Raw genomic sequence first — 17603 nt, 5'->3', positions numbered from 1 at the left:
CTGTAATAAAAACTTTTAAATAAATACACACTCAGACACACAAACTGTGAATTATTGAGTAATCTGCTCTTTGGAATCAGAGGACTTAGGCTGGAGTATGAACCCACCTAATTACTACCAAGTGCAAACAAGTCACTTCACTTCTCTGAGTTTCAGAATTTTTATTGTATTTATTTTTATTTTTATAGATTTAGCAAGTACAAGTACAGGTTTGTTACTTAGATATTTGCAAAATAATTTTCATTTTAAAATGAAAATTCTATATGGTTGCATTGTCAAAATTAAAAGAGATTATATATATTAGAAATGCTTTGCAAATCAAAAACACTTTAAGACATTCTCTTATCTTACTGAATTTTTGTACTTTAAGAAAGCACTGGTGCTTGAGTTTTCTTTTTTTTTTTTTTTTTGAGACGGAGTCTCGCTCTGTCGCCGGGGCTGGAGCGCAGTGGCCGGATCTCAGCTCACTGCAAGCTCCGCCTCCCGGGTTTACGCCATTCTCCTGCCTCAGCCTCCTGTGTAGCTGGGACTACAGGCGCCCGCCACCTCGCCCGGCTAGTTTTTTGTATTTTTTTAGTAGAGACGGGGTTTCACCGTGTTCGCCAGGATGGTCTCGATCTCCTGACCTCGTGATCCGCCCGTCTCGGCCTCCCAAAGTGCTGTGATTACAGGCTTGAGCCACCGCGCCCGGCCGAGTTTTCGAATTTACCGAATAAAAATATTTCAGTGGAAAGCAGTAGTCTTTCTGAATTTCTTTTTTTTTTTTTTTTTTTTGAGACAAAGTCTTGCTCTGTTACGGAGGCTGGAGTGCAGTGGTGCAATCTTGGCTCACTGCCTCCCTGGTTCAAGTGATTCTCCTGCCTTAGCCTCTAGGGTAGCTAGGACTACAGGCGCGCGCTGCCGCGCCCGGCTAATTTGTTTTGTTTTGTTTTGTTGCATTTTTAGTAGAAATGGGGTTTCACCATGTTGGCCAGGCTGGTCTTGAACTCCTGACCTCAAGTGATCCGCCTGCCTTGGCCTCCCAAAGTACTGGGATTATAGGCATAAGCCACTGCGCCCAGTCAGTCTTTCTAAATTTGATGAGCCCGTAATTTAAAAAAATTAAAAAATCAGTTTTGGAGTTGGTCATTAGCATTTTCGGGACAAAGTACTAGACTAAGAATTCAGCAGGCACTTTTAGTAGAAATGGGGTTTCACCATGTTGGCCAGGCTGGTCTTGAACTCCTGACCTCAAGTGATCCGCCTGCCTTGGCCTCCCAAAATACTGGGATTATAGGCATAAGCCACTGCGCCCAGTCAGTCTTTCTAAATTTGATGAGCCCGTAATTTAAAAAAATTAAAAAATCAGTTTTGGAGTTGGTCATTAGCATTTTCAGGACAAAGTACTAGACTAAGAATTCAGCAGGCACTGGGAGTGGCAGATAATAAAGAAATAGGACTTATGGTGTTTTCCCTTCCGAGTTTACCATTTCATTGTGGTTATACAACATGCACACAGGCAAGAGCTTAACACTTACAAAATAGTAGAGATGCTCTGAGGGTTCATGCTAACAAAACACATACAGCAAAGTCCTTGAAAGCAGAAGGCTTTTGTGTTCAATAAGACCTAATTCATAATCATGGCTTCTTCAGTTTCATAAACTAGAAATCACACTACCTACCAGGAAGGATTATCCTCAAAATCAAATTAGTGTAAATAAAATGCTTAGCACATACAGTGTCTAGCATAAAGTTAAGAGCTTCTGCTATTATTGGCTGCAAAGAGAAGTCAGAGAGAAGAGTGAGCACAATTCAGAACATTAGGCAGTAATTTAGTAAAGTATAGTGTCAGAGAACATTTTCTAGAAGAAATATGTTTCACACAGGCCTTAAAAGAGAAAAAGTAGAAATGACATTTTCCAAAATACTTACTTTTAGCATGGGAGTCTTTACATGCTGGGACAAATTAATCTGAGAGTGTGGTAACCACACAAGCAGTCAAAATTTTAAAAGAATAGGAATTTTGATGATGAATATAGGAAAAGTAAGTTGTACTATTTCTCCTATCAATTTATATCTACATACCAGTGCATAATCTGTTATAAAATTCATCACACTTTCAAAAAAAGAATGATAACCTCTCTGATTAAAAAAAAAAATCAGATTTTCACAGAAAAAGCAACATGGATGCTTTCTACTATTAAATTGAAGTATTTTCTATCTAGAGGTAAAGCAGCAAGCAGAACTTCAGAGCAACTTAAATTCAAAGTTGGCTTTAAAAAAAAAAACTAATTGACTTTATTTTTTGAGCAGTTTTAGGTTTACAGAAAATTGAGTGGAAAGAACCAAGTTCTCATATACCCGCTCAACATTCTAGTTCCTCCTATTATTAATATCTTTCATTAGTGGTACATTTGTTACAACTGATAAAACGATGTTAATACATTATTTTTAACTGACGTCCATTAACATTAGTGTTAATTCTTTGTATTGTACAGGCATACATCATTTTTTGTACTTCACTTTATTGTGCTTCACAGATACTGCATTTTTTACAAATTGAGGGTTTCTGGCAACCCTGTGTCAAGCAAGTCTATTGGCACCATTTTTCCAACAGCCTGTGCTCACTTCATGTCTCTGTGTCAGGTTTTGGTAATTCTCCCAATATTTCAAAGCCTTTTCATTATTATTTTTTGAGAGTTTGTATTATTTTTAATTATTTTCACATACAGAAAACTCAACAGCATACATTTAATCCAGTTTGGTGGCAAGTTCTTTAGCCTTTGCCTTTTCCAGCATGGCAATGTAAACCACAGATGTGGGACCCAGCACATTGCCTTCCCCGTGATGGCGACTCTCATTATATTTCTCATTGTAATTGGTCCTGATAGCTTCCACCAGCTGAGCCAAAGCTCCTTTGTCTTCCGACTTAACGTGTGTGAAGGCAACAGTGGTGCAGGTCTTCCTGTGGACTAAGTGTCCCAGTCTTGCCTTTCCCTTGATAATGCAGTCAGGGACCCCCATTTTGTGACACACAGTAGGCAGGAAGACAACCAGCATCATGGGATACAAGTCGTTTGCAGTCACCACCAGCTGAGTCTTCTTGTTCTCCACCAGCGTAGTGGTAGTGTTAACTCCTGCTCAAAGGAAGGTGGTCTCTTAGTGGGGACGTCCCCTTTGCCAGCAGCTTTCTTCTTAGCCTGGGCCAACAGCCTCTGCTTCTTCTCTTGCTTTGCCTCTGGTCTGTACTCGGCCAGCTTAAGCAGTTGTGTCGCTGTTTGGCGCTCCAAGGCCTGTGTGAACTGGTTAATCACAGGAGGCACTTTTAGTGGGTTATAGAGGATAGCTCTTTGCCACTGCAAACTGATACAGCCGGGCCATTTGACAAAGCGGGTGAGGTCCCTTTTAGGCTGATGTCCTGTCCAATGCCAAAATTCTTAGGCCTTTTCTCAAACGGGATTCACACGTTTCTCGGCCTCCTGCTTCTTCCCAATAGCAGGGTCCGGAGTCACCTTCCTCCTCTTGGCCTTCTTTCATTTTGGCATCTTGGGCAGTGGAAGGAGTCATTATTATTACATGTGTTACACTGATCTGTGATCAGTGATCTTTGATGTTATTATTGTAATTGTTTGGGGGCTGCCACAAACCACATCAATATAAGACTGCAGGTTCAATCGGTAAATGTTGTGTGTTCTGACAGTTCCACTGACTGGTCACTCCCCCACATCTGTCCCTCTCTTCAGACCTCTCTGTTAACTGAGACACAACATTGAAATTACCCCAGTTGATAACCCTAAAATGGCTTCTAAGCATTCAAGTGAAATAATGAGTCTCATATCTCTCATTTTAAATCAAGAGCTAAAAATGCTTAAGTTTAGTGAGGAAGGCATGTTGGAAGCCAAGACAGGCCAAATGTTAAGCCTCCTGCACCAAATAGTTAGCCAAGTTATTAATGCAAAGAAAAAGTTCTTGAGGGAAATTGAAAGCACTACTCCAGTGAACACACAAATAGAAAGTGAAACAGTCTTATTGCTTCATATAAGCCTTATCGCATATATAGAGAAAGTTTCAATGGTCTGGCTAAAAGATCAAACCAGCCACAATACTATCTTAAGCCAAAGCCTAATCCAGAGCAAGACCCAAATTCCTTTTTAATTCTATGAAGGCTGAGAGAGGTGAGGAAGCTGCAGAGGAAAATTTGGAGGCTGGCAGAGGTTGGTTCATGAGGTTTAAGGAAAGAAACCATTTCTATAATGTAAAAGTGCAAGGCAAAGCAGCAAGTGTTGATGTAGAAGCCTCTGCAAGTTATCCAGATTTAACTAAGATAATTGATGAAGGTGGCTACACTAAACAACAGATTTTCAATGTAGATGAAACAGCTTTCTATTGGAAGATGTCATCTAGGACTTTCATAGCCAGAGAGAAGTCAATCCCTAGCTTCAAGACTTCAAAGGACAAGCTGACTGTCTTGTTAGGGACTAATGCAGCTGGTGACTTTAATTTGGAGTCAACATTCATCTACCATTTCAAAAATCCTAGGGCCCTTAAGAATTATACTAAATTGATTCTGCCTGTGTTCTGTAAATGGAACAAGAAAGCCTGGATGACAGCACATTGGTTTGCAGCATGGTTTACTGAATATTTTAGCCCACTATTGAGACCTACTAGTCAGAAAAAGGTTCTTTACACAGTATTACTGCTCACTGATAATGCACGTGATCACCCAAAAGCACCGGTGAAGATATACAAGGAGATTAATATTTTTATGCCTGTTAACACAAGATTCATTCTGAAACCCTGGATCAAGGAGTAATTTTGACTTTTAAGTCTTATTATTTAAGAAATACGTTTTGTAAGGCTATAGTTGTCATAGATAGTAATTCCTCAGATGAATCTAGGTAAAGTAAACTGAAAATCTTCTGGAAAGGATTCACCATTCTAGATGCCATTAAGGATATTCATGACTCATGGGAGGACGTCAAAATATTAACATCGACAGGACTTTGGATGATTTTCAGGAGTTTAAGGTTTCAGTGGGGGAGGTTACTGCAGATAAGGTAAAAATAGAAAAGAACTAAAATGTGAAGTGGAGCCTGAAGATGTGAGTGAATTGCTGCAATCTCATGATAAAAATTTAATGGATGAAGAGTTGCTTCTTATAGATAAGTAAAGACAGTGAAGATACTGTGAGCACTATTGAAAAGACAACAAAGGATTTATAATATTACATAAACTTAGTTGATAAAGCAGCAGCAGGGTTTGAGAGAATTGACTTCAATTTTGAAAGTTCTACCGTGGGTAAAAAACTATTGAATAGCATTACAAGGTACAGATAAATCTTTCATGAAAGGAAAAGTCATTGTGACAAACTTCATTGTTGTCTTATTTTAAGCAATTGCTACAGCCACCCTAACCTTCAGCAGCCACCAGTGTGATCAGTTGGCAGCCCTCAACACCAAGGCAAGACCCTCCACCAGCAAAAGGATCATAACATACTGAAGGGTCAGAGGACTGTTGACATTTTTTACCAATAGAGTTTTATTTATTTATTTATTTGTTTGTTATTGTTTTTGCTTTACAGATGAAGTCTTGCTGTGTTGCACAGGCTGGTGCAGTGGCTATTCACAGGTGCAATCATAGCACATTGCATCCTTGAACACCTAGACTTCAAGCAATTTTCTGGAGAAACTGGGATTACAGGTATGTATCACTGTGCCCAGCAATAAAATATTTTTAAATTAAGGTATGTACATTTTTTTAGACATAATGCTTTTACACATTTAATAGACAATAGTATAGTGTAAAAATAATTTTTTTCAGAGACCAACTCACTTTCTTGGCCTCGAACTCCTAGACTCAAGTGATCCTCCCACCTCAGCCTCTTGAGTAGGAGTGGGAGTACAGATACTTGCCACAACATCCAGAAAAACATAAAATTTATTTATTCATTGATTTACTGTCACCCAGCTTGGAGCGGTGTGATCACGACTCACTGCAGCCTCAAACTCCCAGGCTCAAGCAGTTCTCCCACTTCAGCATCCCCTGCAGGCATCCCTCTATAGGTGGGACCGCAGGTGTGTGTCACCACACCTTGGTAATTTTTTTTGTTCTTTTTTAGAGATGGGTTTTTGCCATGTTGCCCAGGGTGGTCTCAAACTCCTGAGCTCAAGTAATCCACCCACCTCGGCCTCCCAAAGTGCTGAGATTACAGGCATGAGCCACTGCACCCAGCCAAACATAGCTTTTTTGTGTGTATGTGACAGAGTCTCACTCTTGTTGCCTAGGCTGGAGTGCAATGTCACCATCTTGGCTCACTGCAACTTCTACCTCCCGGGTTCAAGTGATTCTCCTGCCTCAGCCTCCCAAGTAGCTGGGATTACAGGCACCCTCCATGACGCCCAGCTAATTTTTCATAGTTTTTAGTAGAGACGGGGTTTCACCATGTTGGCCAGGCTGGTCTCCAACTCCTGGCCTCAAGTGGTCTGCCCGCCTCAGCCTCCCAAAGTTCTGGGATTACAAGCGTTAGCCACCATGCCCAGCCCAAATATAATATTTATATGCACTGGAAAACCAAAATATTTATGTGACTTACTTTATTACAATATTCACCTTATTATAGTGCTCTGGAACCAAACCCACAATATCTCTGAGGTATACCTTGTATGAATTTTGACAAATGTCCAATTACATGTATCCACATTACAGTGTGTGAAAGGAAAACAAATCTTGGGGCCCAAAAATCACTAAGCTAAAGGGAAAAGTCAAGCTGAGAACTGCTTAGAGCCAACCGGCCTCCCATTCTATTCAAAGTCACGCCTCTGCTAACTGAGATAAATGTATATCTGATTGCCTCCTTTGGAGAGGCTAATCAGAAACTCAAAAGAATGTAATCTTTTGTCTCTTATCTACCTATGACCTGGAAGTCCCCTCCTGGCTTTGAGTTGTTCTGCCTTTGCTTCAAGTTGTCCTGCCTTTCCAAGACAAGTTCATCTTACATATGTTGATTTACGTCTCATGTCTCCCTAAAATATATAAAACCAGACTGTGCTCTGACCACCTTGGGTACATGTCCTCAGGAACTCCTGAGGCTGGTGTCAAAGGTGCACGTCCTCAACCTTGGCGAAACAAACTTTCTAAATTAACTAAGACTTGTCTCAGATATTCAGGGTTCACAGTATCATATGGCACTGTTCTACTGCCTTAAAAATCCCCTGTACTCCCTCTATTTATCCTTCCCTTCTTTTCCCTGAACCCCTGTCAACCACTCATCTTTTTAAACTATCTATAGTTTTGCCTTTTCCAGAAAGTTACATTTTTAGAAGCAAAATATTTGTAAGTCACATCTTTGTTGAGAAACCCAAGTAGCCAGCTACTACAAACAAACAAACCAAAAATGCTGAAATACAGGAAATTCACTTTATAAATAGTAAAAGGGAGATGTCACTTAATATCACAAAGAGCAATAAGTAAAACTACTGATGTAGAGAGTATTGAATGAAATTACTCACGTGCAGAAAACAAAACAAATATTGACATCTGGGTGGCACATATATCATAGAGAAAGGTTTGATAATTTCATTTTGCTATCACAGAAATGTATGCCATTAGTGGAGAGTTTTCCATTTTGTTGTGGAAAGTGCCTTTCAATATCTTCATGATGCAAGAGGTTTACCAGTGGAATAGAATAGGTTTACCAGGGCAGAACAGACATAGTTTCTTATTGGAAATCACAGCCACACTCCCAATTTTCCCCATTCTCAACACCTTGGTGGAATGGAAATGGAAATGAAAATAGGAGGACAGAAAAAAAGACAATTGAAACTGGCCAATCAGATTTTGAAAGGAACCAAATAGAGGTTTAGAAATGTAGCTATAATAATTAATATTAAAAACCCAGTGTATGGATTAAGTAGTAAATTTTACCTAGCTGAAGAAAGAAAGATGGACCTAGAAAATAGATCTAGAAGAATAACAGAATATAGCACAAAAAAGACAAAGGGATGAAATATAGTTAAAGAGATCTTAAGAGATGTGAAGGATAGAGTGAGAAGACCTTGTGTATGTTTCATTCAAGGGTCTAGAATGATTAGGGAGAATGAGAAAATTGTGGATTGATTTTTATTTATCTTGTTTATGATCTTTTGGCTTCCTGAATCTAAATATTGTATGTCTGCAATAATTCATGAAAATTATCATCCATTATCTTTTCAAATATTGCCTCTATTGGTAGTAATTTTTTCCAGTGTTTATTTGTTGGAAATATTTTCTTCTTTTTTTTCTCCCTTTCCCTTGAAAGACAGTTTCACTGAAATATAAAATTCAACATTTGACAGTTGATATGGTTTGGCTGTGTCCCCACCCAAATCTCATCTTGAGTTGTGATTCCCATAATCCCCACATGTCATGGGAGGTAATTGAATTATGGAGGCAGGTTTTTTCCATATGTACTTTTTTCCACTATCACACTATCTTGTGATAGTGAATAAGTCTCACAAGATCTGATGAATTTATAAAGGGCAGTTCCCTGCACATACTCTCTTGCCTGCTGCCGTGTAAGACATGTCTTTGCTCCTCCTTCACTTTCCACCATGATTGTGAGGCCTCCCGAGCCATGTGAAACTGCGAGCCCATTAAAGCTTTTTTTTTTGGTAAATTACCCAGTCTCAGGTATTTCTTCATAGCAGTATGAAAATGGATTAATACAACAGTTATTTCTTCTCAGCATTTTGTAGATGTCATTCCAGTATCTTCTTTCCATTATTGCTCTTTGGGGCAGCTGCCAATGTAAGCGTCACTCATTTGTAGGTGAGCTGGGCTTTCTTTCCTCTACTTTCAATATCATATTTTTGGGATGATATTACAAAAGAAACTCACTAAAGAAACTTAGGCGAGGAAAGTGATCTCAGAAATTTCTGTGTTGTGAGAGGAATGGTGAGCAAAGAAAGAAGTAAACATAATTAAAACAAAAAAAAAAATCAAATGTGTAATTTTTGGAATTTCAAAAGCCAGGATGGAATTAAATTCTAGTACCACATTCTCTAATTAAAATGCAGTTAAGTAGAAAATAATAACAAAAATATAATTTAAATAATTTCAAATATTTAGAAATTTAAAAACACTTCTAATAGAAATTTGAAAACATTATACTTAGAAGAGTAATGTAAGTAATATAAATACTACTTATCATAATTTATACAGGTAAATTTATTTTAAATTTAAATGTTTATTATAATGAAGAAAAGTAGGGCCGGGCGCGGTGGCTCACGCCTGTAATCCCAGCACTTTGGGAGGCTGAGGCGGGCGGATCACAAGGTCAGGAGATCGAGACCACGGTGAAACCCCGTCTCTACTAAAAATACAAATAATTAGCCGGGCGCGGTGGCGGGCGCCTGTAGTTCCAGCTACTCAGGAGGCTGAGGCAGGAGAATGGCGTAAACCCAGGAGGCGGAGCTTGCAGTGAGCCGAGATCGCGCCACTGCACTCCAGCCTGGGCGACAGAGCGAGACTCCGTCTCAAAAAATAATAATAATAATAATAATAATAATAATAATAATAATGAAGAAAAGTTGAGAATTAATGACATAAGGATCTTATTTAACAAATTAGAAAAAGAACAACACAATAAACTCAAAGAAGTAACAGAAAAGATATGATAAATGTAAGACAAGACATAAATGAAAATAGAAGAGAAAATGTAGAATTTTAACAAAGACAAAATTGGAATGATTAACATAATTTTTTTTTTTTTTTTTGAGACAGGGTCTCACTCTGTCACCGAGGCTGGAATGTAGGGGTGCAATCTCAGCTCCCTGAAACCTCTGCCTCCTGGGTATAAGCGATTCTCATGCCTCAGCCTCCTGAGTACCTGGGACTACAGGCGTGTGACACCATGCCCGGCTAATTATTTGTATTTTTAGTAGAGACGTAGTTTCACCATGTTGACCAAGCTGGTCTCAAACTCCTGACCTCAGGTGATCCACTTGCCTCAGCATCCCAAGGTTCTGGGATTACAGGCGTGAGCCACCACGTCTGGCCTGATTAATATAATTGATAACCTCTAATAGAGAAGATAAAGGACACAACTTTAAAAATTGGGAATTAATAAACTAACAAAAATATATAGCAGATATATCTAAAATATTGTAAACAACTTAATGGTGTGAAATTTGAAATACTGAAATATAGGTAAGACAGATTAATCTTTAGAAAAATACAAGTTACCAATATAAAATAGAACTCTATAAAATTATATGGCAAGAAATAGAACATCTGTATGACAATGTAGCAATAAAAGAAATCAAAATAAAATCACTAGATTGAAATAGTCCCATAAAGAAAACTTTATGCCCAGTTTTATGAGTTCTACCAATCATTTAAGGAACAAATAATTTTGATTTATAAATACATATTTTATTTTGTTTTTTTTATTTTATACAGATAGTATAAAAAGGAAGAACACTCCCCAACTTCTTTAATAAAATTGGTATGAGCTTGATAGCAAATTCAGATGAGAATATCAAAAAAAAAAGAGAGAGAGAGAGAATTGATAAGCTGAATCTCCCTTCTGACTAAAGAATAATTCCTAAATGAGATAGCAAACTAAGTCCTACCATGTATAAGTAAGGGTGATATATCAAATTAAAGTTGGTTTATACAAGAATAGTTTTGTTTGATTAGAATATCTTTTGGAAAACTTACTATTATCATGATAGATGCAGAAAAAGCACTTTATTACATTTAGCAACCATTCTTGAGAAACGCTTTCCATGAAATAGAAAGAAACTTCCCTTAATTTTGTAAAAGATATCTTCACACATACAAACACAAAATACAGCATTTAGCAACCATTCTTGAGAAATGCTTTCCATGAAATAGAAAGAAACTTCCCTTAATTTTGGAAAAGATAGCTTCACACACACAGACACAAAATACATCAAGTATCATACTCAACAGTGATACATTGGAAGTATTCCCTTTAAAGTTAGAAATAAGAAAGGATGCACATGAATGGCATTTCTTTTCAACATTGTTCTGGAGGTCCTAGCCACTGTAATCAGGACATAAAAAGAAAGAAATCTATCAAGACTGGAAAGAAAAAAATAAAACTGTCATTACTTGGAGCTGATTGTTGATACTGAAAACATAAGATAATCTTTAGACAAAGTATTAATATTAACAAGGTTGTCAGCTAGAAGTAATTGTTAAATAGTCAATTGCCTTTCTACCTGGTGGCAACATGTATGATAAAACAGTTAAAAATATTTACCAAGGAGAAAGAAATATATGACCTCAAAGAAAGACTCACATTTTATAGACATTTATCTGTGACAGAGATGGTCCAGGAGCTAAGCAAAGAATAGAGGAACTTTCCCATAAGTGGCTCTAGAAAAACTGTGAATGAGAAGAAAACATTTTAAAAATGCGTGAAATTGGACCCCTATTTCCCATCATACTAAAAAATAATAACAAATCCATAATATAAAGGGCAAAATTATGAACATTTTAGGTGAAAAGAGATAGTATTTATGATATCAAATAGAGAAGATTTTAAAAATAAGACTCTAAATAGTAGTAATCAGAAAGGAAAACGTTGATAAATTAAGCTACATTACAATTATGAACTTCTGTCCATCGAAACACACCATCAGTTTATCTACCTTTATCTCAAAATAAAATTTTTAAAGTTTTGCTAAGTTAAATTTTAAAAACCCCACAATATCAAAAGGGAAGATAAGCAAAACCTTGGAGAAAGTTATTTGTTTACATAAAACGGACAATGAATTAGAATACAGAAAACATATTCTTACAAATTACCTAGAAAAAGCCAGAAAATTATACATAGAAAAATGATCAAAAGATATGAGTAAGTCTTAAATAACGTCAATCTGGAAACATCTTAAATATTAATTGAGAGTCAAATAAATAAATAAATTATGGTACACTAGGGTGTTGTAGAGAAATTTTTAAAAATGAACTACAGCCTTAGGTATGAGTAAAAGTTTCAAAAGATGATGTTAATTTAAAAAATAGAATGTTATGGTAAAATACACTCAGAGTTTCTGTCAGTAAATATTTTTCTTATTTTGTTGTTTTTGAACTGCCTCATGGACTTTATGTTGTATAGAAGTTAAGATGTTTATGTACAGCCAGGTGCAGTGGCTCATGCCTGTAATCCCAGCACTTTGGGAGGCTGAGGCAGGAGAATCTCTTGAACCCGGGAGGTGGAGATTGCAGTGAGCGGAGATCACACCACTGCACTCCAGCCTGGGTGACAGTGCAAGACTCCATCTCAAAAAAAAAAAAAAAAAAGATGTTTATGTACTTGAATTTACTACTCTCTTTTCTTTACTTTCTCTAAACATTTTTCCCCTATACTTCAAATTGTTGAGTCTGGAATTGTTGGCTGTTCTTTTTATTGATTTAATTATAAAACCACTGCACATGATTCTTTGAAAATTTAATTGTGTATATTACCTAGAGTAGTGTCATGTACATAAGGCACTGAATAAGTATTACTAAAAAAAAAAAAAAAAAAAAAACAACTCTTTCAAATTCATATTCCAGTTTTACTCTTTTCCATTTGAAGTTGTCTAAATATTTTTTTTTTTAACTCAAAACTTAAAATCAAATTTGCTTTGGCACATCTCACTAGTGAATAAAGCTAATGCAGAATGAAGTTTTAATCATAACATATATAATTCTTAATATTTCATTAACAGGTTTCAAGCATTAAAAATAAGTCCCTGGTAGAGTAGTAGTTGCTTCCTGAAGAGTTGAGAGATAACACAGACATTTGAACCTTTGTATTCGTAAAAAACTCTTTTGTTCAGTCCAGAAGCTCTAAAGTTTCCAGGTACCAATCAAAAGGGGTGTTTTCCATCCCTGAATGGCAGCTGAATACACGTCATTCACAACAAAAGGAGAGTTTCAATGTGTTCAGGCGGGAGATAAAACAGCCTTTTCAGAAATGAACAGAAGTGCCTACAATTTGGAGGTCAATTAATTTAATCTGTTACCAGAAGTCTGTTTCTTTCTTGTTTTCTATTTTAAGCCATATTTCACAACAATTTTCACAAGAATAACTAAAGTCAGCCATTTGTTTTCTGTACCCTTGATTGTATGTCTTAATTCCTATAATTACTCTTATAAAAATCCATGGTTTGCTATTTTCAGCTGCATAAGAAGTTAGTGATATTATTTCTTAGAGTTTTGCTATTAAAATTAAATGAATACACTAAATGCATGTAGTTATTAAAAAAAAAATCTTCCAGGCAATAAGACTTACAAGTAAAACTATAAGGGAACTGTGCATAAGATATAACTAAGAACTAAATAATGAAAGACATTTTCCAAATTGTTATAGAGAATCAGTGTAGAATAGAATGAGGAAGTGGAACTATGATTTCTAAGCTGATACTCTACAAAATTTTTTTCAATTCAAGAGAACTTCATGGAAAGAATCAGACTCAGTCTTTGTAAAGAGATAGTTGACATTTGCACACATAGATACAAGGGAAAACTTCAACCTGCAGTATAACCAAAAAGTACGAAGTGTGTTGCTTTGTGTGTGATTGAAGGAGGAAATGGAATGCTGGCTGGGGACTATAAAAAGATGTTATTAGGCCAGACGCAGTGGCTCATGCCTGAAATCCCAGCACTTTGGGAGGCCGAGGCAGGCAGATTCTGAGGTCAGGAGATCGAGACCATCCTGGCCAACATGATGAAACCCTGTCTCTACTAAAAATACAAGAAGTAGCTGGGTGTGCACCTATAATCCCAGGTACTCAGGAGGCTGAGGTGGGAGAATCTTTTGAAACTGAGAGGCGGATATTAAATTGAGCCGAGATCATGCCATTGCACTCCAGCCTGGGCAACAGGGCGAGACTTCATCTCAAAAAAAAAAAAGAAAAAATGTTACTGATGAATCATGGGTGCTTGTTAAACAGAACAGGAAACAATAGTTACCCGAAGCCTGAGGTCAAAACCAAGATCAGAATCTGAACTGTCTGACCCAAATTGGATGATATCTGGGGAGACAAATCTGATTATGTCAAAACTTCTTTTATAATTCATCACTATCTTAAGATAAAGTACAAACCCCTTAACAAAGTCCTGTGGGGCCCTCTATGTTACGGACACAAGTTTCCTTTCCATATGTATTCATCTTCTAATTTTAAGAAAACCTACACTGCAGCCATTCCAAACTTGCCCCATGCCTTTTCCATGCTATGCTCTTTTATTCCTTCATATCTGTCTTGCATAGTTTGTACTGTCTTTTCTCCTTCTCAGCTAACCACCTTGCAAACTTCTATTTATCAAATCCAACTTCAATGACTCCACTTAGGAGGTTTTTGCTATTCGGCTAGGAGTGGTATTTCCTCTTCCATGATTTTGTGACATTGTTCATTCTGATATTAATTACTTATTTATGGGTTCCCTTCCCTCTCTACTTGGAGCTACTCAAACTCAAAGACCATATCCAGTTCATGTTTATTTTTGTGTTTGGTTTCAAGTCATATGATAGAAAGATCTCTGTATTTACAGTCATAATGCTTCACTTTCAAAACTAAGGATCTGAGAAATTGGATTAATTCATGAGAAGTTATATTTATCATTTGGATTCTCCAGAAGTAAATCTCAAAGGCAAGCCTTCATGTCCTCTGCTAGTCCAGTGGTACATGCCCTCCTCACTATAAAAATCTAATTTGATTTGATGCTATCAGTAAAATTTGATAGTGACATTGTAATTTATGATTTATTCTTAAGACTTTCTATTGATATTCAGCTTTATAAAAGTTATTATTTCTTCCAGTACTGTAATGTGTAAATTATTTGAGAATATTTAATAATGCTTATAAAAGACAAGAGAACAAGTGGTAAGGGTGAAACTCATAAAAAGCATAGAGTATACACAGTAATTAAACTATGAGCTTATGATTTAGAGGTGAAGCGCACAGAATGTGTTAAGGATAGATAATGAGTAAACAGTAGCATGTAAAGACAGGAAAAATCATAACATGAAAATATCAAGAGTAAATTAGTAGTCTCTAAGACCTGCCAAAGATAGTTAGTAAAAATATGGTGGGAAAATGTTACTTAAAGATAGAAAGAGATAGAAAGACATATAAAGACCAATTCATGATCATGATATAGCTGGGCCATGAGAACATATGATCCTATTCTGGTCCCACATGCTCTTTTTTTTTATTTTATTTTGTGACAGAGTCTCAGTCTGTCACCCAGGCTGGAGTGCAGTGGCGCGATCTCAGCTCATTGCAACCTCCACCTCCCTGGTTCAAGTGATTCTCCTGCCTCAGCCTCCCGATTACCTGGGATTACAGGTGCGTGCCACAACGCCCAGCTAATTTTTGTATTTTTAGTAGAGATGGGGTTTCACCATGTTGGCCAGGACGGTCTCCATCTCCTAACCTTGTGATCCACTTGCCTTGGCATCCCAAAGTGCTGGGATTACAGGCGTGAGCCAATGCGCCCAGTCCCACATGCTGTTAACTCAAGAAACACAGATAAAAACCAGGCTCAGCAGGCTAATAGGTCTGGTGCACTTGCCCCTGCATTTTCTAATAGATCAAGTGTGTATTGGCCCTGAACATCTCCCACTGGTGGGCTGCTTACTCAAGTCTAAACTATGATCCTCATAGACACGTCAAAAGCTGGGAAACTTGATGCAGCAAAGAGAGAGACAGGACATATGAATTCTGCATAAGGGATTCAGGTTAGTGTGGTACCCCCACTTATAACCTGTTCTAAGTGTGTTAACCCACTCCATCTCTTCCCAGGTTTTGTCACACTGTGTGATTTAATAAACTGTAATTTGAGCATCTTTATTGTGTCTGTGAACCTTTCTGTTCCAGGACCTCTGGGCTCCCTTGTCTGGTAGTATACTTAGAGGATACCATTGCACCAAAGTAATTCTCTATGTGACAAGTAGAACAATAGGCTCTATTGAACCATTTTGATTCATGTAGCTCAAGTGAAATGACTAAATGAAAGAATAAATGACACAAACCAAGAAGATAACGTTTTCAATCAAGAACAAACATTTTATGCTAGCTAAATAATCACAAAACATTTTTAAAAATTCATTGTAATTAAGGAAATAATTATCCGATTTAAAACTAAGAGCTATAGGCCCCACTGCAAACATTCAAGAGGGGTGATAGAATGGAGTTGGTGAAATCCTGACCTGGGAGGCAGAATATGAACTCCAGCCTGGCTTCTGTCAATTCCTAGATGGGTGACTTAATCAGATTGCTTAACTTAACTGAGCCTCTGTGTTCTTATTTGACAAATGGGGGCAAAAAACCTGTGAGGGTATTTTATAGATATGATTAAGATTTTTATTCAGTTGGCTTTAAGTAAAAAAGATTACCCTTGATAATATGTGTGGGCTTCATCCAATCCATTGAAGGCCTTAAGAGCAGAAACTGAGATTTCCCTGAGAAGAAGGAATTCTGCGTTAAGATACAGAAATTCTGCCTGAGTTTCCAGCCTGCAGGCCTGTCCTGCAAACTTCAGACTTGCCAGCCCCAACAACTGCATAAGCCAATTCTCTCTCTCTCTCTCTCTCTCTCTCTCTCTCTCTCTATATATATATATATATATATATATGTATATATACACACACACACACGTATATATATTCCATATTTTATATATATATATATCCCCTATTGTTTCTTTCTCTCTGGAGAACACTGACTGATACACCTTCCTGTCTCTATTTCAAATTACTATGAAAGTTATTTGAAAACTGAAAAAATGCCATGCCAACTTAAGCTGCATCATCCCAAAAGTATCTCAAGTATTTAATTTGAATAGATGAATATAAATGTATCTATTATATAATTTTATAAAATCCTTCTTATAAAAGGACTCTGTAAATAATACCTTGCACAGAAATTCCAGTTTTTAAAAGGGATGATAGTGAGGAAAAGTTGAATGATGTTTATGAACAATTGCTTTTAATTACTTTATGAATCCCAATTTTGCAACAAATGTGAAAGAGAATAGTGCCACCTCTATTTCTCTTTATCATTTAATATAATTAGAATACATCATTTATTTTGATTTTAGCAAAATGCTTTTGTTGTCAACCCTTTCAGTAAAACTGAAATTTTATAATATTCATTTAATCTAAAGATACACAGAACCTTCCTCTTCATTAACATAATCCATCATTTTAGTCTTTCATCTGTGTTTCACTATAAAACCTGCCATTTTGGTTAGTCCAGCCCAGACAAGCAGTGATTGCTCCATCTCAGTGAGTACATGCTCACATAAAAGCTCTACTATGGATTCTACTATTCGTTCTACTGAGTTCACAATAAGCAAATTATTCAAATCTCTTGTACCCTCAGTTAGCGATCTAGTTGATCAGCCTTTCAGGGTTGTTAACCAAGCAATTGTTGTTGCAACGTGCTTCCCCTATCATCTCTCCTCTACTTTCCACAAGCCTCATATCAGAATTAGTCTTATTACTTTAGAGACATATCTCAGTTTGACTTACTGCAATCCTTATTACAAGCAATCCTTATTTATAAGACTTGGCTCAATGGCTTCAGTTTTACCCCCCAAATTAAACTTACTTTCAAGGGTGAAGATTT

At 36.9% G+C, this 17603-nt stretch overlaps 1 long non-coding RNA gene across 1 annotated transcript in view; it reads left to right on the top strand.

Annotated features, from left to right (window-relative positions):
- The window catches only part of LOC139356807 (uncharacterized), a 124219-nt gene that overhangs the window by 18789 nt on the left and 87827 nt on the right, over positions 1-17603 (top strand). The window contains exon 2 of the long non-coding RNA XR_011609240.1: positions 5561-5679. This is a non-coding gene — a long non-coding RNA (uncharacterized lncRNA). The remainder of the gene's footprint in view (positions 1-5560; positions 5680-17603) is intronic.

The sequence above is a fragment of the Macaca nemestrina genome, chromosome 10 (assembly GCF_043159975.1).
Source record: "Macaca nemestrina isolate mMacNem1 chromosome 10, mMacNem.hap1, whole genome shotgun sequence".
Lineage (NCBI taxonomy): Eukaryota > Metazoa > Chordata > Mammalia > Primates > Cercopithecidae > Macaca > Macaca nemestrina.
The sequence above is the reverse complement of the archived record's forward strand: the minus strand, read 5'-3'. Positions and strand labels throughout refer to the sequence as shown.